The sequence below is a fragment of the Protomyctophum bolini genome (genome assembly GCF_963924005.1).
Source record: "Protomyctophum bolini genome assembly, chromosome: 16".
Taxonomy (NCBI): Eukaryota; Metazoa; Chordata; class Actinopteri; order Myctophiformes; family Myctophidae; genus Protomyctophum; species Protomyctophum bolini.
Genome location: NC_137877.1, coordinates 22099219 through 22124164, shown reverse-complemented (window position 1 = coordinate 22124164; position 24946 = coordinate 22099219).

Genomic DNA, 24946 nt, shown 5'->3' with positions numbered 1-24946 from the left:
GTTTGAGTTGAAAAGCGGTGCTTTCACAAGTACAAATAATGATAGGTCTGCAGCAGACCCCCATCTGAAAAGGTTTGTGCCAGGCACAACACCATCATGCAACAAAGTATCACTCAAGTATAGAGACTGTGTGTTCTGGTGTGTCTGCAATAAATGTGCATACATGTGTGTTACCGAAACATACCTGAATAGGGGTGCATGCATGCACATACGTGCGTGTGTGCGTGCCGATCTGCCTGTAAAGAACCGGATCTCCCTGGAGGAGGGCCGGGGGCCGGGGGCCAGGGTACCCAAGGTTCTGCGGCAAGGCTCGGCCATGTACTAGTGCCCCCTTCCTCCCTGCTGCTGTGTCGCGGATGAATATTCATCATATTTACCCTGTGGAAGACGTAGGGTGAAATGTGATCCCTAGTCGCCTCAGCTCAGCTCCTTTCCTCCCTCCCCATCCATCACGTAGACTGCAGTCCTCCCCCAGGGCTGCTAAATGCAGTGCCCTCTCAGTCCAGTGCAGCGCCATTCTAGACGGCCCTCCCGCTTGTAAAATCTGTCACAAACTCTGCCACTAGCTTTAGCCCCCATGTGCTCCGAGCTTTTCACTACTTATCAGTCCCTACGAAAAATTCTGCCATATTCTTTTTTGTGCATGGGCCCAGTATAATTCAAGGACCCGGTCTTTTTGTTAAGGGTGGAGAAAAAATACTCTATACAGTATATGAAAAATAATCTGCAGAAGGCTCACTCTACCGACAGCAGTACAAACGTCTCTATTTTTACTATGGAACCAATCTGTTCCCGCTTTGGGGACTCAATGAATCTCACAGCGAAACCCATTTATTTAGTTTCTAATGAAAAGCTACTTCCTTTGCTTTGGAATGATGATTGCTATCGGGTGTAAAACCTCATACTGTAGTGTACAGTATGTGCAAAGATCTATTCAAATAAAAATATAGCAGATCTCAAAATGTGCCGCAATGCAACAAATTTTGAGCGCGTAGATCTGCTATTTTTGCTTCTTGTGTGTGACGCATTCATTTACAAAAAAAAGTTCAAATAAGAGTATTTTGTCCGACAGCAACGATAATATAGCAACAGTGTTGTTACACTTTCACAGGCTTTAGAAGGAGCATTAATACGAAGCAGTCCTATCTGCTTCAGATTGGTAATTATGAACGTGGCTGCCGCCGAATACAGTCCCAGGTAATGAGAAGACCATTGTGGCACGGAGTCAGCAGCAGGAAATGAGAAGGAGGAGAGCCAGATCAGTGTTATAATTTCGCCAACTAAAACTATGACGACAAAAGCTTGTTGACTACCTTTTTCACTGATGAAGACTAAATAAAAACTAAACAAAATCTAAGGGGGGCAGGGGCTCAAATTCGCGCGCGCCGATTTTTGGGGGTGGTCTTTTTGTGGAGTCCTTCCCTTGTGCCATTTCATGTCATTGGACAGTAAAATAAGCAATATGTTCTCATTAGTCTGAAACTAAAACTGACTGATGGCAGATTAAAAGATAATTCATTATGATAGTGGAATTTATCATTACTTGTAAAATGTTCGTCTTGAACGGCCAATGGCACTTATTGGCCCCCCCAAACAAGCCCTTATTGGTCTAGTCCTATATGACGGAGGACTTTTTCACGATGATTTAAAATCTCTGCGATGTGATTGTTGTGAATGTTTTTTTTAATCACAATAAACGATAATAACGATTATTGGCCCATCCCATCCCAGTCCCAAGCATCCGGCTTCCCTCCCAGGCACCGTGTGTCTCAGAGTACATCAACCATTACATTCATCCCCTTGTTCTAATCCTGAGTGTGATGACTCGGCTTGCTCTGCCGGGGAAAACAGGACCTCACTCCCAGTCCGCTGCGGTTAGTGCCTCCAATGTCAAAACACCATAATGGCACCTACACCCTATCGACTCCCAGAGGGATGCGTTGTCAGGATTTATTCGTTGCTTATGTCGTGGCTCCGTAGTTCCTGCCATGGAGAGATTTAACACCAACGTGTTTGACACCGTTTGACATGATCTAATTGTCTCAATAGCAGGGAGACAAAATACAACCACCCAAATGATACACATTTACATTTAAATACCATATTGACAATCTTGTCTGTAAACTAAGGCAAAAAGTTGGCTTTTTCTACCGGAACAGAGTTATTGAAGCAGTCTTTCTTTCTGTATTGGACTATGGAGATGTCATCTATACAAAAGCTGCTCCTTCTCAAGCCCTTGGATGCAGTTTATCACTCTGCTCTGCGATTTATATCTGGTGAACCTTATAGAACTCATCACTGCGTCCACAGAGTGGGCTGGCCTTCCTTGGCCGACAGGCTAAATAAACTTTGGTATCTATTTATTTTTAAAGCAATTGATGGGATCTTTACCGGTGTGTATTAAGCTCTGCTGGATTGGAATCCTGTAACATATAGGTCACTGGCTTAGAGTAAAGGTTCCAAATGTAAACACAGAACTGGGAAAAACAGCCTTTTGTTTTAGTGCCCCAGCCATGTGGAATGATTTACAGCTTAAATTAAAGATCTGCTCCCCCATTACATACGGTCAATTTAAATATTTAATTGCAGACTTACCCCCAAGTGTCTGCAACTATTTTTAAACATGTATTAGATCACACAATGAGAAAATGTTGCTGTTCTGGTTTTTTTGTGTTTTTTTAAGGTTTTAATGAATGAATAGAAGTTATGTTATATGGATAAAATTACACAAAATGTCATTTTATTAATTTAAAAGAAAGAGAGAGAGAGAGATATTTTTTTTTACATATTTTTGAATTGACACGCTTACAAAACTTTTACGGCATGTGAGTCTTCCGCCCTAGTCCCTGCGGACCCCCAAATTGACCATGGAACTTGCCCTTGGAACTTTTCCCCATAGTTTGTGTGTGTGTGTGTGTGTGTGTGTGTGTGTGTGTGTGTGTGTGTGTGTGTGTGTGTGTGTGTGTGTGTGTGTGTGTGTGTGTGTGTGTGCTGTGCTCACTTGTGTTGTAACTTAGCCTACTGTTGTTTTATTGTCGTTTCAATTATAGTTTATATTTGCGAATGTGTTGGGATGAAGAGTCTTGCAAGCAGCTGTTTCTATAACCCTTCCTGTTTGTATGCCAGAGCTGGAGAGGACTTCTGGGAACTCAGATTATGTAGCAGTCTACTAACGGAACCGTTGGTTTGATCCTTTTGAATGATGTCAGGCGGTCAACGGCATCCCTGTGACATTGAAACACTTGTCAATCTCAAAGACACCTGACTTCATATTTTGAGGAAATTGAAAAATAAGTATAACAGTACTTAATTCCTGTATAAGTCACTGATTCAAGTGGTTAAGTTCCTATCACACTGAGATTTTCTGGCCCCACTGTAACTACTGTATGAGGACCCCCCTAGGTGTCCCGGACCCCTGTTGTAGACCCCTTGTTCACGAGCACGGACGAGCCAATTGGCTCGACCCAGTCAGTGATCACCTCTCCGGCGCCCCGCATCACGCCAGAGAGCCGAGGGCGGTTCAATACCCGTCAAGTGTCTGTCTGCCTGGCCTGGCACCCCTCCAGAGCACCGTGGTGGACGTGTCTGTCTGCCTGGCCTGGCCCCCCTCCAGAGCGCCATGGTGGACGTGTCTGTCTGCCTGGCCTGGCCCCCCTCCAGAGCGCCATGGTGGACGTGACAGGCCGAGGAGGGGAGACGAGAGGAATAACTAGACACTAAGCTCTGGCTGATGCCCAAAACTCAAAAATACTGGAGATGTGATGTGGTGAATGGGCCCTCTACTGCTGCCTGCACAGCGTGAAAAATATCCCGGGCTAGATGAAAAAAAGAAAAAAAATATGTTTACAAAAATGTACTGGGTGTTTCTTTCTTTTTTTCCCCCTTTTTCTCCACACAGTTGTACCTATATTATATATAAATCACACATGATTTCATATGGACTAATTGAGGGACGGTCAATAAAACTGACAAACAGACGGATAGTGAGCATATAGTATATGTATAGCATATATGTGTTCTCCCTTAGAGATAGGGTGAGAAGTTCAGTCATGCGAGAGAGACTCGGAGTAGAGTTGCTGCTTCTTCGCTTGGAAAGGAGCCAGCTTACGTGGTTCGGGCATCTGGTTAGGATGCTTCTTGGGCATCTCCCTAGGGAGGTCCTTGAGGCACGTCCCTCTGGGAAGAGACCCCGGGGTAGACCAAGGCGCAGTTGGAGGAATCACATCAACTCACTGGCGAGAGAGGGAACTCTGGAGCTCTCTGGTGGAGCTGTTGTCCCCACAACCCGACTACTACATGGAAATGATTATGACAATTCTAACAATTATGTTAAAAAAATGTATTATCTTAAATAATTGCGACTAGGCGATTATGTAATAATTGTGACAAGCATACTTGGGATGGTTGATACAGCAACCGCTGAAAATCAACAACACAAAATCTATACACAGAATATTGATTCGGTGCTTTTGATTTGCAGGTTTGACTCGGAGTCGGAAACCATCTGGGCTTTCAGCGTCGCTTCAGCCACATCCGTGACTTCTGACTTCTACATCGAGAGACACGGAGAGAGAAGGAAGAGACAACTTCTACATCTAGAGACCCACGGAGAGAGACGGAGCCAGAGAGAGCTCTGTCATCACCTAGCTTCACTCACCACCAGTCATACAATCACATCGCCCTAACAGGTACTGTACAGACACTACAGCAGCACCCATATTCATAGAGCCCGTCCCCTGTATCGGATTGGACCGTCTCCCGTTGTTTTTTTTTTTTTAAGATTATTTTTTGGGGAGAGATGCAGCAAAGGTAACGGGACTCGAACGGGGCTGAACACGCAACACGCTGTCAGGCCCGTATGTGGCATGCGCCTGGACCACTTGGCCAGCGGGCGTCCTATGTCTCCTGATTTTTTACCTCATAAAAACCTGGCATCCCTACGTTGGGCATGATGTAATTATATAGGCATGTCATTATAATGTCATATAATGTCATTATAGGCAATGCTCATGCGATTGGCTGATGTAGAAGTTTAATTTTGTATCTGTCAAAAAGTAAATTGTGTTTTTATTATGCGCCTAATGTAACTATGCGACCATCACATCTACGTGGCAGCGCCGAAAACTGTTACTCTAAGTTCAAAACATATCGCTCCATGTTTCGAGCTTGTCAATCTGCTACTTTATATTTTTTTTGTGTGACGCTTGCCTTCAGCATGATCAAGTGGGGTTAATTTTACGAGAAAGTTTTTTTTACACAAAGAGATAAGAGGTTTCTGCCAACGATTGAGTAGGCTCATTGTCTCAATATAGGCTTCAGGCACCGCCAGTGAAGGACACTATCACACACACACACACACACGCACAGGGCCTGGCACACACACATGCACGCACACACGCACGTGCTCACACACACACCAGATCCCCGTGGACCCAAGGTGATACATCAGAGGAGATGAGGCGTGCCATTAAACCTGCAATAAAGCCTCCTCCCCCCTTATTCAATAAGATAACCCATTCATTCTTCACTCGTGCCCTTCAGCAACGCTGGGATATCAGCATGGTTCACAATGAGGGAAAATCTGGCAAGGACTTCCTTTGATCAATTTCACCGGAGATAGTCGTGAAGGTTAGCCGGATTAATTAGTGACAGCATTTATGCCCGGACACACACACACACACACACACCACACCACCACGCACTGGGCCACTCACAGAGCCATCAAGTATAGGATCATTCTGTAATAACTATGATTTTATAATGAGAGAGAGGTGTTCTTAGTGGACTCATCAACTTCACTATGGCCTGGTTAATTCGTTTTGCTGTGTGTGTGTGTGTGTGTGTGTGTGTGTGTGTGTGTGTGTGTGTGTGTGTGTGTGTGTGTGTGTGTGTGTGTGTGTGTGTGTGTGTGTGTGTGTGTGTGTGTGTGTGTGTGTGTGTGTGTGTGTGTGTGTGTGTGTGTGTGTGCGCGTGCGTGTGTCTGTTTTGGACATATGAGGATTCCACCCGACATAGACGATGTAACTTATATGGACATGTAGTCTGTAGAAGAGTCATGACTAATTTATGGGTCGATATATTGGTTTATCACAAATATAACGCATCTACGTTGTCTGGTATGCAACCTATTTTAAATCTTTCTTTTCACAGAACATACTGTAATGCAGAAAAAACTTGCTTACACGCACAAACAGTGTATAGGGCCTAAAATCCAGTATCGGTCGGGGCTCTATAGTCTGCCGAAGAGCCCAACCTGATATTGGCCTGTCCCCAAAGGTGGGCTTACACATCATCAGACGTACAGTAACCGTTAGGTAGCCTCATTTGAGCGCCTGGAGCCCTCACAGCCACGGGTCCATGTGTTTTTATAGTGCCACCTTTTTGGGGAAACAAGAGAGGCGAGCCGGTTAAGCGGAGATGGCCACAACAAATCTGAAAATATATCCGTCCGATTAAGAAAGCATGGAAGATGTACCGGACACATCACAGGCATGGCTTGGCTCGATCTATCAGAGAACTGCAAATAAACACAGCTATAGATCAAGTCAAGAATGATAGCAACGGTGAACCATTTGGCGTGCAATCTCGCTTTTTGTTGCACGCGCCCACTCAGACAGATGGAAATGGGAACTGGAAATGGAAATTGTCTTCAGCAATTTGACCCATGCAGTCATAGCAGAGCATCTGAGAAATACAGAGGCTCTCTGCAAGCAATTCCAAAATGAGCTCATATAATAATGCCTTTTTATGAAGTGTGTGCAAATGATTGATTGATTGATTGATTGATTGATTCATTGATTGATTCATTGATTCATTCATTCATTCATTCATTCATTCATTCATTCATTCATTCATTCATTCATTCATTACTTTATCAGTCAGAAATGTAAACAGCACTTTGTAAAGTAAGACATTAAGGCCAAAAGGATAACACAACAAATTGCTATGCATTGCTGAATCGATTATTTTTAACACAATAATACGTCATTGACAAATGCAAAATGTACAGTACAAAAGCGATGGGAAATGTACGTTTACCTCACCTTGTGGTCTCCTTATAGATGTTGTTGTCAGGCCACATTTTGAAAGAATCCAGTGTTACTCATCCTTTAATTAGTGGATGGTGTCAGGGCATTCCACATTTTGGTGGCAGAGCAGTAGAATGAGAACTTTCCCCTGTCATTGTGGGATCAATGAAGAAAGGCAAATACTGCTCTCTCCTGTATCATGGACTGCACTCCAGACTTGAGCAAACAGGAGCTGTCAGTGCATGGCGTTAAGAGTTTCCAATGAGACCTGAAATGGTGTCTCTCCATTCACAAGTACTTTGCTGGTTTCATAATGTACTCGACACCACAGGCAAGGGCTTGTGTGTATGAGTAATTCTTAGATCATACACTACTAGGTTTGGATGTTAATAACCTCTGAGGTGGTCAATCATTATGACCAGAGCCACTCCATTCACTTCACGGGTGCCAGTCCAATGACGGCTCTTCTACATAGACTAGCTTCTATTGGCGAGGAGCATGGCGAAGTGTGACAAAGTCCTGGACCGGAAGTTGACAGAATGCACTGGACTCAGGCAACAGCCCAGTTTTGATCTTAAATCCCTTTATTTTAAATAGTTTTTTAGTAATAGTACAACATAAACATTACAGAGACTTTAGTTGTTACTGTACAATACTTTAAAACAGTTGTAATGTTGCACAGCACCAACAGTCTCAAACAACACGTTGCGTTACGAGTCTCACAGTGTTTTGAGCATTCTTGAATCTGCCTAAACTCACATACGTATCAATGGACCTGTCAGTAGGCTATAAGTCAAGAAAGTCCTTTTTTTCCAGGATTCAAATTCAGAAATAGCTAAAGTAGCAGATCTGTAAACTCAAAGCTTGCGGATCTGCTACTTTTGATGATTTTATATGACACTGTATTGTGATCAAGTAGGGTGTTAATTTGCGGAAAAGTACACAAAAAGACATGGAGATAAGAGGTTTCTGCCCGCCAGCAACAATATACATTTTATATATTTTTATTAAGCACAGTACTTGAGTAAATATTACTTTCCACCACCACTGCTTGCAACTTTCCGCTGGGCTTAGCGGTCAGTCCACCGCTGGGCCGTTCTTACAGAACATGTGAAGCATCTGACAGTGCAAGCACCGTCAACAAGCAGATGGGAGTTTAGGGTTGACAGTGCTGAAGCAGTGTGCTAACAGCTGCCTTGAAACGGAGAAGGCTTCCACTGCCCTGGAGGAGCTAGGCAGATGTTGCCTCAACAGCTGGAAGCATCTGCCAGGGAGATGCAGACGCGTGGCCTTTTCTGAATGGTGTTGTTCCAGATCAACACAGTGAGCAAGATCCTGCAGAGCACCAAAAGTTTCAATCGAGACACTGGGGAAAGTAACCATGGTGGTATGGGAGTCTGTCGAGTTTGATTTACTGGGGGATAATAATATCTCAAATGTGTATACCTTTATCGCTTTACCGTACGAAAATATATGCTTTACATAGTGGGCAAAACACTAAGACACTGGGGAATAATGAAAATTATTCATTATTATGGCCGGTGGGGATATGTTTTATCCCTGCTTCTGGATTGTGTCTGATATTATGTTTGATCACAGTCTTAACAAGTTAATCAAAATGTATGTCAACCACATTAACGCTGCTGTTACTATTTTGAGATTGCAGACAAAACTTGTCTGCGATGCCACGTGGTGTGAGCTCGCAGATGTAGATCTGCTTTTTTCGCAGTTTTTAAAGTAAATATATAGGGCTTAAGTGGTTCCAACAAACTCTGTTTTTTCTTTCACAAATCGAACCATGGCCTCTCACCTCTTCCAAAACAAATGCCAGGGAGACTGCAGAAAATCATTTTCAGAGCATGTTTCTTTTAATGATAAATCAATTGATTGTGTACCAGCTTGGATCAGTGGAACGGAATGGATTTCAAAATAATATTGACCATAAAATATATATATATAAAATATGACCATAAAATGTTTGATTCTGTGTCAAAAAAGGGTAATAAATGGGTTTTAGAAATCCAGTTATGATTGAAGCGGACAGGCGCGGCCATCTTGTTTAGTGTTAGTTTGTAATGTCGGACAACGTGCGTCGCCGCTGTCTAAACGGTAGCCGTGATCAAGGCAGAATGCAGTCTACTGTGTGTCTCCAATCACAATATAACGTTTGGCTCAGGAGACACACCTACTGGAGCATTGAATGCTCTGATTACCGAAAACCTGATTTTGTCCCTTTCAATGCATTGATGGCATTCGAATCCGCTAGATCTTCAAACCTAAAAACTGCAGCCAGCTCCACTTGTCTAACTTGTCCTTGGCATTCAATGAGTTGTTATGATTTAAAACAGAGAGGGAATGATGACTGACAGAGGAAGTCATAGAGAACAGAAGCAGATGGAAATAGATGATCTACGGCGACCCCGATGGGAAATCCAGACAGAAGAAGAAGAAGAAGAAGAAGGTTATCATTACACGTTTAGTCTTTTATTTGGGGGCCCACTCATATTATCCTCAAAGCCCGACCTGTGGGACCCAGCCCACAGGTTGGCAATCGCAAGTTATATTAGCTACATGTATTTCTCTACCCTCTGGACATGATGAAAAGAAGTGGAAACAGTAGCCAGAGCAGCTAAACAGTGGCTGACAGTGATGATGCAGAGGATCTGGTGCTAGAGGTAAAAACCGAAAGGGTGCTGTCAGGACCTTTCCCCACACACGTCTCTCACCATCTGAGATGCTTCATTAATTACATATATAACGAACATGTGCTTGACATCTAGCCCAATTGGGCCTCATGCTGCATGGCTCTCTCCCCGGCTGCAACTTCTCACTCTCCTGCATGGTGACAGTAGTAGCTGCAGGTGCAATATTCTTTTTACATCATTGGAGCCTCATTAAAGCTTACCACAGATCAGCCAGGCTTACGGGACGGCCTGTCCGCCCCTGGTGTTGTTGTCTCTATTGAGCGTGTGACATCAATAAGTCACTGGATATGGGAGGGTGTGATAACATGAGTTGCAGAGGCCAAAGCTCACCAAGGTCAGTCTTTAGTGCGGCTGTCGCTTTTAGCAATGACGCGACTGCGGAAAAGATGGAACCCTATAAGACGGCAACATGGTTTCCCAAACGACAGCAAATAGATCTAAATAAATCTTATTCTATTCCTTTTGCAACAGCGAATCTATATCTCACACCGCCGTCTGCCTCCTCTTCTCTCACACCAAGAACTAATATCGATATATATATATATATATATATATATATATATATATATATATGTGCTGTCAAAACCCCTAATTGGCCTAATTGGCATCAGTCATTGGTGTCAATCACTGATCATGAGTAGTCAGCACCTGGTGACAATCACTGATTGGGGCGAGGCACTGAAAACAGGAAGTGTTTGTCCAGTATGAGAGCAGCAGCAGTGGAGAACACAGCATGGAGAGAAGCAGAACAAACTGAAAGACTTTTCATGAACTGAACTGCAAACATTGGAGCTGGGAAGACCGAAACCTCAAGCCATCAAGGGGAATGCCACTGGTGCGTTAATTGTTACTGCATTGAAGTTTATTTTGTTGCTTAAATTTATTATAAAAGTTATTTATGTTTTTGTGCTGCTAGGCCAAATTTAACAAACAAACATGGCTACAATGCCATGCTATACTAATGTATAACAGGTGCGTGCGTTGTGATGGAGCAGTGATGAGTGACTGATTGACTACGAGCTTGTGTGCGTGGTGACTGAGTGGTGTCTGAATGTGAGTGGTTGGCCACTAGGTGGACCTGGTCGTGATTGGTTCTTGTGACCAGGCTGTGGACTATAATGTTGGCTCTCTCCAGTTGCACAGATGTCTCCCTCCTGGCAGTGTTGCTAGATGTACGATAATTATCATATTTGTACCATAGTTTTACCCTCTTCAAAATAAGTCAGTAAATCAATAAATCTGACCTTAGATTTGTACTAGGAGGCATTAAAGACACAGGTCACGTCTTTCCAGTCCAGTCCAGTTTCAGTCTTTGTAAGAGGTCCAGTCCATGCAGGAAGTTGTCTGAATTCCACACAGCATATTTTGTCCCATAGGAGTCGTAAACAAGGTTGTTTGTTGAAATAGGTTAAAGCCTCTCATACGATCTGGCAACACTGTTCCTGACCAGCCTCCAACCATAGATATAAAATAAATAATAGATGACTCATTGGCCTCTGCAGGTCGTTGGAGCCATGTGTGTCCATGCTTAAAGAAGTCAAGCGGAAGTGTGGAAGGCATGCTGCGTCACTGCACTGCCACTCAAGTGACTATACTGGCCAATCACAGCCTGTCTTTTCTGGGACTTTTCAATTCAATCCAAAGGCTCTTTATTGGCATGAGCAAGCAAACGTTTATAATGCCTGTCTGATTGGCCTACCAAACGTCCCCCCGTCCGTGACACATGTGGAACCCAATTGGCAAGCTTCCTCTTAGCTCTGGTCCATAGCCCTAATGCCGTTGCTGGCATTGCATTAGAGCTATATGGGATGGGACTTTCAATTAATTGCCCTCGCATGAAATGCACCACTGCCTCTCGACTCTCTGTTATATACAGTAATAAAAAGAACATTTTCACTACTCACCAATACAAGACTACTTTCCCCGGTGGACACGGGAGTCCCCCGTGCACCACACACAAAATGCACTTTTTGGCCAGAAAATGATTATTTTTTCAGCTGAAGAAAAATACATTTAGTTACTCCACTGCGCCCTCTACCGATATTGCCAAGAGAAAATCCCATAGAGAAGACTTTTCCTTCCAGTGAAAAGAAAATTCCTTTTCTGGGATATACTTAAGAACGTAATACTTAAGTAAATGTACTTGGTTACTTTCCACCACTGGAAAAAGCATCACCATGGAAACCCTACTGTATGTCCCGCTTGAGCTCGTCCCTGGTTTATTGCCTCAGTAACAATATTACTTTTGCAAAGGGAGGAGGACTGAAGCTAATATGAAGAGGCTAATGCAGCCATGATTAAATGACAAATCTGCCCTCCCATCTCTGGATAATACAAAAGCAGATATCTCATATTGCCTTCATATCACTGCAAACACTTCTAAGCGGCCTAAAAAGAAATGTTATTGCTTGAGACTCCCCTTCCCTCCCCTTTCTTTTAAGTCACACAGTTCAGCTAATATTCCAGCCTTCGACTCGAGAAGAAGGGCTACAGCATGATTGCTCATTCCAGGCTTCGTTTTGAAGGAGCTCAGCAATAAAAAATAATTGAGATCAAAGGGGATGAATGCAGACCTTAAAAATCAAAACAAAATGAAAGACAGACAGTCGATGCTAGTGTGCGGTCCAGGAGTTATACCGGATACTCGGCAAACCTGCATTCAATATCAAAACAGCTGGCCTGCCGCTCATGCTTTTCAATAATGATGGAAACTCTCAGGCGACAACAGAGTAAGCCTAAGGGCAACATCATCAGAGGTATATTTCTTTTTTGTTTCTTTTTTTCATCTGCGAACTCTGAGGGTCATCCGTCATCCATGGAAAAGTGAAACCCTCAGCAGCCTCTCTTGTTTACCCCCAAATGAAAAATGTCCCACAGTGGCTGCTTCTTGTTGCAGTCCAGCAGAAACCTTGTATCTCCATATTTCATAACATGTTTTGTTTAATTTATTTTATTTTTGTACTTCCTCACACAACATTGTCGTGCAAAAGTAGTAAATATATAGTAGGCCTACAATTTTGTCTTGTGACTGATAACTACTTTGGATCCATTTGGAACAGTTTTCTTTCCGTCCCTTTCTTTCTGAAAAGTACTGTAGCATTTTTGGACAAAAGTTTTCTGATTGACAGTAACAAAGGATGTGCCAGACCGGAGATCCTGTCAAAGTCTGTAATCAAAGCGGTAGGCTATCATCAACTCAGGTTATCTGTAAGCCTTAAAACTGATAATTTAGTATGCTACTGTATGTTCTCATGCAAGTATGCTTAAAAGGACCTGATATTCTTCAACAATGATAGCAAATCGGCTATTTTAGTTGCACACACTGGCTCGCGAGTATACAGTACAGTATACAGTACAAAGGGACTGTCTATTTCAGTGTCTCTCTGAGTCCTGAGGCAAGACAGAAAATCTATAACATAGCCATACCACAATACCCTGAGAGATTGTGGATGACAGTGACAATGCTAGTAACTGCTGGTGGCTGATCACATTTGTTGTGGACATTCCAGAGAATGGCTCTGCTGTTCTGTAGGGGTGGAAGAAGTCATTTTACTTAAGTAAAATAAATACTGTTACAATTAAAAGCCAAAATGTTTTTTCTTTTTGTATATAGCAGATCTTAAAGCACACAACGTTTTGACATTGAGACATACAGTAAGTCGACTTAATTATGCATTCAGGATTCATTCAGCCTGTTCACAGATTAAAGAGATGAAAATTAGCACAGTCACAGACTTTTGTTTCATTCATTATTTCATTGTAGAGCCTGCATGGTCTTTTATTTTGTATGTATTGTCCCTGTATAGACTAGAGCATTTGTTCAGTAACAGACAGTCTCCCTGTCTCTCTAGCCCTTTTATCAGATTCATTTGTATAGTTTTCCAGTTCCAGGTGTGTCTGCTCATCACTTCCCATTTCACTTGTTTGATCTGTATCAGTTGCCTGAATTCTCTATCCTGATTGGATAAAATGAGTATCCGACAATTTTCTGTTTAATAAAGAAATGGAAACTCTGTTACTGAACAAACACTCTATAGTCTGTAGCAATGAGTGCAGAATATAGAGTTAATTAACACTTATTTTAACCAAAGGCAATCACTTCCCATATACCTTTAAGTACAGTAGTACATTCACTTAGCTATACTTCCCAACCACTGCTGTTTGTTCTGTGATACAACAGATTACCTGTCCCTTTCCCCTTGGATTTGATTATAAAGAATTATGTCATAAAAGTATAGGCAGAGAGCTAACAGGACATCAGACTATACGTGATAACTGCTAGTTTGCCTGTCTGGGGACTGGGATCCATCTAAAAAAAATCAATGGGTTTTTCTCGAATTGAACTAATGTGGCCATGTCTTTGCAAACAACTTGCTCGTGTAAAACAATACACCAGTGAGAACATTTTAGAAGATACTACTCTTGGAAATACAAGGAAAAATCCATTATCAAACAACAATAAATGCTCAATTATTGATCCCGGAGTAATATTTCACCAGTTTCTGTTTTTGTTTTATCTGCAATTTTTCTCTTTATCTTTCCGCTCATAAAAAATTCAACAGTTCAATCTTTGTGTCCAACGTTTTCATTATGTGCAGATTTCATCAAGTGAATCCATTAGTGCAGTTTAACATTACACCTGGACAAAAGCACATATGCATCGTAACCACAGACTCTGTGGTCAAGGGATCCCAAGGCTTTCACCCCCTAAAATAATTATATTTTAACTGGGGAGTCGGGACCCTAAACCAGTGATACTCAACCTCAGGCCCGCGGGCCACATCAGGCCCGCGGGACCATTATGACTGGCCCACCAATGAAAATCTAAAAAACAGAAAGAAAAAAAATCTGGAAAATGAAATAAAAAGAAATAAATCTGAATGAAGTTATCTTTAATTACATTATTATAAGTAATACTATTAGAGTTGTACTATTACTCGAACGAAAATAAAAGCTTGGGGGGGGTGGGGGGGAGATGCAATGCAAATGAAAGACATATACTGTGTATCCCTATTCCCTGACATAATTTTATAGCTAAACGGACAGAATTATTTTATTATTTGAATGATGAAACCCAGCTGCCATTAATAGTTGGAAATTGCGGAAATTGCGGAAATAGAAATTGCGGAAATTGTAATTGCGGAAATGGTGGAAATGGAAATTGCGGAAATTGCGGAAATGGTGGAAATGGAAATTGCGGAAATTGCGGAAATGGAAATTGAGGAAATTGCGGAAATGGAAATTGCGGAAATGGTAATTGCGGAAATTGCTCTTCACTTATAGCTATCTATTTTCAGGTAGATTGTTTTATTTTACTCAGTCAGCCATATCACTACTCATTTTTTTTCATGAAAAAGGTCATAGCTGGGTAATCTATTTTCAGGCAAATTGTGTTTATTGTATTTTATTTTACTCAGCCATAACAATTTATTTTCTGTTAACCAACTTGCTGGCTGGCAGGCAGGCAGACAGCTACTCATAGACAGGCAGACAGACAGACAGCTACTCATGGAGAATTGGACAGGCAGGCAGTCAGACAGACAGCTACTCATAGACAGGCAGACAGACAGCTAATCATGGAGAATTGGACAGGCAGGAAGGCAGACAGCTACTCATAGACAGACAGACAGCTACTCATGGACAATTGGACAGGCAGGAAGGCAGACAGCTACTCATAGACATTAGACAGACAGACAGCTACTCATAGACAATTGGGCAGGCAGGCAGACAGCTACTCATAGACAGACAGACAGCTACTCATGGACAATTGGACAGGCAGGAAGGCAGACAGCTACTCATAGACAGGCAGACAGACAGCTACTCATGGACAATTAGGCAGGCAGGCAGACAGCTACTCATAGACAGGCAGACAGACAGCTACTCATGGACAATTAGGCAGGCAGGCAGACAGCTACTCAGACAGGCAGACAGACAGCTACTCATGGACAATTGGACAGGCAGGCAGGCAGACAGACAGCTACTCATAGACAGGCAGGCAGACAGCTACTCATAGACAGGCAGACAGTAAGACAGCTACTCATTGACAGACAGACAATGTACATTGTACATTGTACTTTGATACATTTTGCGAAAATAAAGCAATTGAAAGAGAGAAGTTATCAAGTATCATTAATGTCGTAATTTTATCTACTGGCCCCTGGCCCCTTGCCATTTTTGTAATGTGGCCCACAGGTAAATCTATTTGAGTATCCCTGCCCTAAACCTTGACAAGAACTTGGAATTGTAGGCGTTACGTTTAGTTTGACTCGGTTCTACAGATAAATATTGTGAAAACTCACAATGTGTGCCTTTCTTGTGTAAAATTTGACAATTTGGCCAATTTGGTGTTAAATAGGTCTTAAAAGTCATTAAATTGTCAATTAAAAATATGCAGGTAGGCCTAACCTGTATACAGTTATAGGCTACTGTATGCTGTTTACTGTCGAGTGAGTAAACAACGTTGCACATTAAGCATTGTAGATCTGCTATATTTGAAAACTTTTGCTTAATAATTTGATTATTAAAGGACCACTTCACCACTTTTCAACCTATCTTCATATACTAGGTCCTCACTAATAATCATGATACAATGGCAAAAACAATCTACTCTGTCTGTGTTCATAGGAGGGCTGTGGGCAGTTCAGAAACCTGCCCACCAGTGACGATACCGATAATGAAGTAACGATAATAAAAACATTTTTGTAAAGAAAATGTTAAAGAAATCTGCTTAACAATGATGTCACAGGTGGACAGGATTCTGAACTGCCCACAGCCCTCCTATGAGACACAGACTGAGTAGAAAAAAATTGTGCCATTTTATCATGATTATTAGTGAGGACCGAAGATAGGTTGAAAAGTGGTGAAGTGGTCTTTTAAGAATCTAAATCTGCAAAGTAATTAGCAACTAAAACAGTCCAATACAAATGTAATGCAGTAAAAAGTGCAATTTGTGCCTCTGAGATGTACAGTAGAGGAGTTAGTAGAAGTAGAGGAGTACAGGATGTACAGTAGAGGAGTTAGTAGAAGAATGAAGTAGGCTATACTCAAGTAAAGTAAAACATTACAATTCTAGTAAATAGTTTCTTTACACCACTGCAAATTATCAAAGACGTAATTCATTTTCTGATATTCTTTGTCAATGTTTGGCAGAGTGAGCTTTTTAAATCTTGAGTCCTATAATTCATCAACTAACTGTCAACTGCACACCAAAGGGTTGGCAGTGTAATGACAGTTTAAGCTTGGAAGGAGTTTTTGGAACCTCATGGATCAATCTTTACACATTCAGAGTTGAATTAACACGCCGGATTTGGACTGTATACCAACCCGCTGGACAGAGTTTTGCCCTGGCTCAGAGTGGGCCTTTGGCAGGGTACTGGCAGTGAGCACAAAACATTTGGCACTGGTCGGTCCAGTGGTTTGCAGGATTAGCTCCAGACAGTCGGACACACGCGCACGCACGCACGCACGCACACACACACACACACACACACACACACACACACAGAGGGACTGACAAACTAAACAAAGGTAAAAACTAATGAAACAGGCAATAATATAATAACCTTGGGGGGATCACAGTCAGACAGACAGACAGACAGATGTCGAGCCACGCCATGCTATATCTATTTAGAACATTGGAAGCGGGGATGGGAGAGCTGTTTGCCATGTCCCATTCGAAGGGGCAGGTGATAGGGGGGGCATGCGTTAGTCCGACAAACCAATAGCGTAGCGATACTAATACACTGCGTGGATATTAGTCTCGTCCCTCAGTATTACATTTGTTTCCGCAATGTCCCGCTCCATATTAGCATACTGGGCCCTGGTTGGTTATAGCCTGGTTCCAGACGAATCTGGTTGGTTCGTCACCACTTCGGCCGTGAAGTCCTCCCAGGGGCCAGACTTAATCTGCCTGGGGCAATAGAGGGTATGCGCATGCTTAAAGTGAATGGCACATCGAGTGGAAAATCGAGTGGCACAGCAACAGGCAAAGTGAGTTTAACATTGTGTAATGTTGTTTAATGCAATCAGATAGGACTTTTCTGTTTGGACGTATGGGTTGTCAAGGCCAGAAAGTAGGTTTTTTTGCCCCTCAGTAGGCATTCCTGCATAACTTCCGGGTTTGATGACGCGCATACCCTCTATATGCATTGCAAAGGCAGATGAAGGCTCACCTGTGGCTCCGACATACGTGGCCGGTTAAGACTCTCCCGTGGCTTTTGCGTGCGGTTAGTGTTAGGTTATGGTTTGGGGTAGGCTGTCGCCTGTCGGACTATTGTGTGTCGGACTGTTAGGACGTCGGACCAAAGATATGCACCCAGTGATTGGCAACCATATAGTGATGAATTTGTTCAATATAGGCAAATAACAGCTTCACAGGTGCATTTTGTTTGTGTGTGTGTGTGTGTGTGTGTGTGTGTGTGTGTGTGTGTGTGTGTGTGTGTGTGTGTGTGTGTGTGTGTGTGTGCACTATCCGAGTTAAATCAGCACTCAATATTTTACAGTGTACTTGGCTGATGGACAATGCGGCATCTAAGTAATGTAAGCCTGAGAATGGAATGCAAGGCCAGGTGGGAGAGCAGCTGTTCCCACCAGGTACAGTCATCACCCAAAAGCAAGGCCAGATGGAGCCTCTCAACAACTTGAATAACTCTGTCTGCTGCTGCAAAACAACAGGCCAAGGATGACAAACAATGTTATTAAGCATGTGACTGTTGTGAAGACCAAATTAAATCACACTCCCTGGCCTATCCGTTGGATTCGGGTGTTCATTTCGTCATTGCGTACGTTGTGAACTTGAAGATATTGTCCATTATGCTCATTGGTGAGAGAGAGAGAGAGAGAGAGAGAGAGAGAGAGCCAGGGGTGGACTGTGCAGGAGTACACAGGGATAATTCCCTGCGGGCTGGTCTGTCATAGTTTTTGTCAGCTGTCCAGAGTGGAGAGAGATCACCCTACTGTTTTGTCTATCATACTCAACAACAAAAGGAAAATGATTAAAAGAAAGTTTATCTGCCCGTTGTGACAACAGTCATTACTTTATCATCTGTGTGAGAGGGGCAATCTATAGGCTACTGATGAAATCTACTGTTGATTTAGTCAACTAAAATGTATTTTGGCGGGCCGTGATGGCGTCGTAATGGCTGCTTTTACACTTGGTTGGATGCTGAAAATAGACAATCTATAAAGCGTTGTGGAAAATACCTTGTCCTTTAGTTCTACTGGATATCTTCTCCACTACTAGCCCTCCCTGACATTTTAGTCTATAGTTTTCATCTGTTGACAAAATCGTCAATATATTATTATTTAGTCATCATAGCTTAGTTTTTATGTCCTTATTATAAGTCTCTTATTCCATATTTCTTTGCTTCCCCAATCTTCCCCTTGAACCAGACGTCTTTCTGGTCTGACATTCTGAAGCACAGCAAAGCTCGGATCCAAAGGATTCTCCTCCGAGGGATCTCTGAGGAGCTACAGTATGAGCAAGGATACCCCAAACACACACGCCTTGATGTTAATTACTCCGCCCCTACATCTGGCAATCTTGAATGACATGGCAGAGAAACAGTGTAGAGTTGAATGCCATGCACTTTTTATGGCCTAAAATGTATTGTCAGTGTGTTGTTTGGTCACCCCAGGCATGATGGTCTATGGTTGGTCACCTCTTTGACTGTGCTGCTGAAGCTGCCGACTAAAGGCTGCCAATATGCATCTTTTAAAAATCACACCCGTGTAAAGTGAGGGGCACTCTTATCATCCTACATTATCATGGAACATCACATTCCGGCCAATCACAATTAGCGTCCTCACTTTTCTGTCATTCCAGCCAATCACAATAAATTGTCGTCTTCAATTTTCTGCCCTCACTTTTTATTTCAGCCAATCAAATCATCACTACGGGGTTGTCAGCCAATCAAATCATCGCAATAATTGTGTCATTAAGGGGTGCAGTGGTTAAAAAAGGTTATTTGGGTTGGGTGCCATGAGTCAAAACCGTTTGAGAACCACTCAATAGTCTACGGTATGTGGGTCAGACTCAGGGCAGGAGCAAAGCCAGTGGCTGATAATTTATAACATCCTGACAGTTTTTGCATTCCCTGCAGAGTCCAAGCCAACACCTGATGAGATGGAATGCTGTTCTTGCAAGCCGTATGACGTGGAGGTTCAGCCACATGATTCAGGTTGTGGATAATGCAATCACAGATGCATTGTCTTGCACTCTGGGGCCGTAGGTGAGCCCCCCCCCCCCCCTCTCTCTCTCTCTTTCTCTCTCTCTCTCTCTCTCTCTCTCTCTCTCTCTCTCTTCTCCTCCTCCTTCCTTAAAAGAGCTGCACAGGTATAAATAGCTGGAGGTTGAGAGTGTGATGATGGGATAAGGAGATGAAAAACAGGGTTTCCAGCGGTGTGGCAGGGACCACCCATAAATCCCTCCACTTCAGTCTTTTCCTTACATCTTAATCCCTCCCACTGAGAATGCCTGCAGAGATGCAGGAAACCATGCCAGGATAGAAGTCACGTGGAGCATGTCAAGTGATGTCCATTACCGATTTCAGATGCACAGCTGGATCTGCTGCCTGTGTCTGTCATTATGTTCTGTTCACTCTGTTACAGTTTAATTTGCCCTGCAGTTTCACTTCTATATCCCCAAACATAGCTGTCACTGTCAGCTGTGAAACTAGACTCGCTCGCACGCACGCACGCACGCACGCACGCACGCACGCACGCACGCACACTGTCCAGTCCCCGACAGCACACTCACTGCATCCAGGTAATCCTCACTTTATGCCCTAAACTAACTAATACTCAAAGTATATATTTTAACACCATATATTTCACTGTATAGTTTATGAATTGAACACGTTGATAAAGTTCCCTTATGTGGTTCCCTGCTGCGGTTTGACAGTGTGAAGGTAAACGCAGCAAATTAAATATGCAAGAATGATGCAACGTCTCCACCCATTCGCATTGAGTCTACCGAAGTAGAGGTGTGAATGCGACCTAATGAAAACAGTCGAAAAACGAAAACAGCTGGATCCTTTTAATTGAACTTGGGCAACAATCCATCCATGCCAGATGTAGAGAACACCCTGTGCATTCCCTTAACAGAGCTGTCCACTGTCCAAGTCTGCATCTCTGGCTTCAGATAGTTTGCCCTCTGCAGTCAACCTCACATATTCATATATTCAAGCTTTGCTTCCTGTAATTTCGGAGACAAATACAATCATTCACATATTCACACTTTAGTCCGAAGCGACACTAACTCCTTCCACTGTGTCTGCTGCGGCATTGGGAGGTAAAGGGGAGACACTTTGTTGTGAAGGGATGATGTTGTTGCTGCAAAATTGTCGAGATGGCTGTGCGCAATATTAATTTGGCTGTATCAACAGAATTATGTCATACAGTATGTCATACAGCCTCATATTTGGTCTTGAAACAGGCCTCCAGATTCCTAAGGCCACCCCTGAGTATTGCACAAGTGAATTTGGTCAAACATAATTAAAAGCCAGGGAGAAGAAATTAGTTTTAAGTAAATAGTTAAAAACCTTAAAAGAGCGGGCAGACTTGATTGCGAACGCAGTGATTGCGAAATCAGTGAGCACTTACTATGAGACCTAGCAGATCATGTCTGTCTGTGTGTCTGTGTGTGTGTGTGTGTGTGTGTGTGTGTGTGTGTGTGTGTGTGTGTGTGTGTGTGTGTGTGTGTGTGTGTGTGTGTGTGTGTGTGTGTGTGTGTGTGTGTGTCTGTCCCGCTATACGTCCAAATATGGAGTGTGTTGCATCAGCAATCACTCAGCTCCATATATGGGCACAAAAGGGGCCAGGTCCACATATACAGTAACAGCGGGACAGACACACAGACAGACAGACAGACAGACAGACATGATCTGCAGGGTCTCAGCTGCGTTCGCTTCCTGCGTTTGCGCGTCTTACTGGTATATAGGGGCAGACTGTCCAGAGGTTGGGGCCGGCCACTGAAAAAGCCTCTGGACCTATAATTGTTATTGGGCAGTCAGGAGCAGCTGGTCAGCTGTTTTGTACTTTCTTGTGTTTTACTTTACTGTTTTCCTGTGATTTTGTAGTTTTGTCTTCCATGTTTCCTATTTCCAGTTAGAGTTGATCTTGCACTGTGTACCTTTTATTTTGTAGTATGGTTTTGTGCTTTTCTGTCTGCCCCTGTATTCTGTACCTGCCTTGTCTCACCAGTAGACCTACTGTGATCAGCCTATGTTTTGCACTTGTGTCCTTTTAGTCTTAGCCTATCCGTGTTGATTGTCAGTTAGTTTCACCTGTGTCCTGTTACTCCCTGTGTCTATATATACTCCCCTGTTTGTGCAGTCCCTTAATTGTCGGATTATTAGTTAGTCACAGTTTTCTTGTTGCTCCTGTCTTCTAGTGTTGTTATTTATTCCCTATGCTCCTTGTCAGTTGACAACGCACGTCGCTGTCCAAACAGTATAGCTCAACCGCACATAATGCAGCCTACTGAGATCAGTAGACGACTATTAGAGCATTGAATGCTCTGATTGTATGTGATTTTGACGCTTGCAATGCATTGATGGCATTCGAAACGGCCGCCAGCTAAACAAGCAAACAGCCAGCCGACAGACAGAGAGACAGACACATTTGTAGACATCTTGCTGAAAAAGTCCCATTTGTTACACCTGCCTGGCTCATGGCAATGCAACAAAAGGCAGATCACACAGCAAGGCATGTATTATATTAAATTAAAGTATGTATAATGGGGAAATAATCGGTTAACAGAAAATACTAGGTTTCAGTGTAATTGTCCTCCTAAAGTAAAGCGTAGTGCATTATGTGAAACAAGTAATGGAAAAGGTACTGAAAATAATACAAACACAGCAGCTGGAGACCAAGGGAGAGAGCTCACACTGAGATGTGACACACTGTCACGTTGTTGGTCTTTCACTGACATGCTGGTCCTTTGTTATCAGAACATTTACTTCACCATGCAGTGGTGGAAAACGTACTAGTCTGGAAGTAAAATAAATTCTGTAATTCAAAATGTACTTTCAAAATGCACTTGAGTAGAAGTACAATATATATTGGTATCTAAATGTACCAACTACAAAAAGTACAAAGTACCCATTATGCAGAATGTCCCATTTCACAAGTTTTCAAAAATAAAATGTATTTAAATATTAAATATTCAAATGGCCGAAATCAATAGGTCTGAAGACAAGTAGTGTTTTGTATTCACGTACTGTAGTTACTTTACCACTGTACTTCAGATAATGTGACAGTGACACACATTGTTGTCTCAACGTGTTTTATTATCATGCTCATACACTGCAGGTGGCAACAGGTGCAGAAGACAGTGAATTATTGTAGGTTGATGTTGGCTTTCTCGACAGTATGGATGGAAAAGTACAAATATGCAGGTTTAAGATAAAGTAAAACAAAAGCAAAACAGCACTGAAAATAACATTACTGCAGCAGCAAATGGAATTCAAATTTCACGCACTTCGCACGCACACACGCAGGTTTACAAACTGTCTCTGCATGCTAGTCTCTGCTATAATCTATACAATGTCTTGAGACAGCAGTGTGATTTGGCACTGTAATAAATTTGAATTGAACTGAATGGAATTGGTTGTCTTGGATGAGATTCACTTTTTATTTGTAAAACACTCAATTTCCCACTATACTCACCCTCTTCCTGTCAACGCCTTAAGACATTTTTTTCCACATTTTTCATGGGTCTGCTGGGGAATAGGTGGTGAATGTATAGACATATTGGAGTCAAACATGGCCCTGTAATTTAATGTCTTTGGTGTAGGCCTCATATGTAATCCATGTGTAATTCATGTTCCTATTGCTGTAACTGTTCCTTTTGTACACAGGGTTCCATTTCCAGAGAGACCTTGGCCTCAATGGCTTTCCCAAATCACAAAGGTTTCAATCAAGACTGGAGCCCTGCAGGGCTATACGTCACCATCTCATACCTCCACGCTCCACATATATTATTAGAAAGATGAATGTTGTATTTATTATGCTAATAGCATATTGGTTGATCCAGGAATGTGCCATTAGAGAGGGCTGCATGTGTAAATGTGCTGTGCTGTAAATCATTTACAGTACCATAAATTAAATCAAATCGAATGGGTCATTCAAGTCAAAATAATTTACAATGGTCAGAATAATATAGTCTCTTGCACAACATCTTAAAGCTGCTGTGTGGACGTACGTACCAAAGTGCTAAGCTATAATGGGAGTTGCCTCCCACAATTTAGTCTGGAGCACGGAAGCTCTTCCGTTTTGTCTTTACGATTGCTTAATAAGTTGTCGTCATATAGATCTAAATAATCAAAGCATTTATAGCTCGCTGCTTATCAGAACTGGAAATTCTAAAATAAAACGTAAAGAAAAATTACATTAAAATACAATTTTGTGAATGGAAATAATGAACAGGTGACAGCTTCCATACTCGGATTTTGCGATGTGTTGTTCCAGAATCTAGTTCCAGTTTGATTGATTTATTTTCCTTGCTCTCGTTTTCTTCCTCGACACAACACAAAATGGAGCTTGCACAAAAACAAATGTCAACCAATTCTTTATTTACGTGTCACTCTGTGATGTGACAATAAAGTAGATTCTGAATCTATAGTCATGCTGCACAACTCTTAGTTATTCTTATCTTTATATCTTTCACTATATACGAATACAGATTCAATTTCTTTGCCTTTTAGGCTTTGTAAACAAAAGATCTGATTCTGTTTCTGCGTATTCCTCTCCTCTGTGAGTCCTTCCGCCTGCATGTCGTCTCTCAGCACATCTTTAAACCTCCTCTCTGGCCAAACTCTTTTCCTCTTGCCTGGCAGCTCCATTTTCAGCATCTTCCTACCAATGTTTCCCTCAGCCCTCCTTTTCTCCTTTTCCATCTCAACCTTGCCTCTCTTGCTTTATCCCCAAACCTTCTAACCTGGGCTCTAATGTACTCAACATCTTTTTTTTTTTTTTGTATGTCTGAACATGTTTTATGAAAACGGTTATATATAACTTATAACTTATATTATATAATAATTGTGATTATCTCTAATTGCGAGCAGGCAATTATGTAATACTTGTGACAGCCCTATATAAGCTATAGCACTCGTCTCAGGCATGGAAGCTACAGTATATCACTCGCTTGGAGGTCACCTTAAAAATATGAAACCAGGCAGTGCTGCTGAATCAATTCTGTTTTGGGCATTGCCT